The sequence below is a fragment of the Pristiophorus japonicus genome (genome assembly GCF_044704955.1).
Source record: "Pristiophorus japonicus isolate sPriJap1 chromosome 24 unlocalized genomic scaffold, sPriJap1.hap1 SUPER_24_unloc_2, whole genome shotgun sequence".
Lineage (NCBI taxonomy): Eukaryota > Metazoa > Chordata > Chondrichthyes > Pristiophoridae > Pristiophorus > Pristiophorus japonicus.
The window spans coordinates 434,680-435,790 of NW_027250649.1; the positions used below are offsets into that span (position 1 = coordinate 434,680).

At 44.3% G+C, this 1,111-nt stretch overlaps 1 pseudogene; it reads left to right on the forward strand.

Moving 5' to 3' along the window:
- The first annotated feature begins 601 nt into the window (after positions 1-601).
- On the forward strand, positions 602-760 carry LOC139241234 (U2 spliceosomal RNA; annotated as a pseudogene).
- The last annotated feature ends 351 nt before the right edge of the window (positions 761-1,111 follow it).

The following is a 1,111-nucleotide window of genomic DNA, read 5'->3' on the forward strand; positions in this document are numbered from 1 at the left end:
TAAAGGGCGAGCGTTAACGGATCTCATAGGAACTACAGTCAGAATCGTGAAGCAGGACAGCACTCAAATATTCTTCCAAAAATGACACTGCCAACAATTCTGCTGTTTCGGAACATTTATTATCCTTTCCTCGCAGCATTCGCTGTTCCCGGTAAGTCAATATACCCTGTTGCCTAACAGCTTTTAACAACGTTACTGCTAATGATTGTACAACAGATTCTGAGAATTTTTGCATTGCAGACGTTGATGCACTGGGAGAAGTCAGTGAATATCGCAGGGAATTCTCCCAGTGCACGCGGCTGCTGAGGCACTGTTCTGGCTGCTGGTGTGTGGATGTCAGGAGCACAACTTTGTTCCGTATACTGAAGGAGGGCGAGGCTGATACCCAGACCGCTCTAACAGTACATAGCTCACTACAGCTTAGTAGCCATATAAACATCCAATATGTGCTTTGTTCCATGTCTCCATTAAGCTGATAATCCCTTGTACTGCAGCCAGCACCACCCAACAGGGGACTGTGAAAGATATTTGGAGCAATAATTGCCTCTCAGAGAGCTGCTACCCTTCCCTCGGCTGCCGAGAACCTTCGCAGTTCCACCCGCTCCTGCTCTCGGCCTTTTGGCTAAGATAAAGTGTAGTATCTGTTCTTATCAGTTTATATTGAATTGATTTTTGGACAGGGAGCTGGATCAGGGGCATGCCCCGTCCACTCCATGCACCGACCTGGTATAGCAATATTTCCAGGAACGGTGCAACTTCGCCTCTCGGCCTTTTGGCCTAAGATCAAACACATTGGCTCAAAGTGATCTTTGGCGTTAGAGTTGATCTGGAACGAAATTGGATAAAAAATTTTTTTTTTTTTAAAGTTCCACCTGCTCCTGCTCTGTGAACGAACAGCTCCTTCCAGGCGATTAGAAACAGAAAAAGCATTGAGTTTTGAGCTAACTTAAAGGTTGTCTCAGTTGGACGCTTTATTTGAAGTGATATATTTCTAATAATTGTTTGGAAATTATATTTAATACAGCTGACACGCTATGCCAGTTCTGGGATCCAATTCGCCAATTAAACCAATGAAATTCAATGTAAAATCCCATCGGTTACTCCCTGTGGT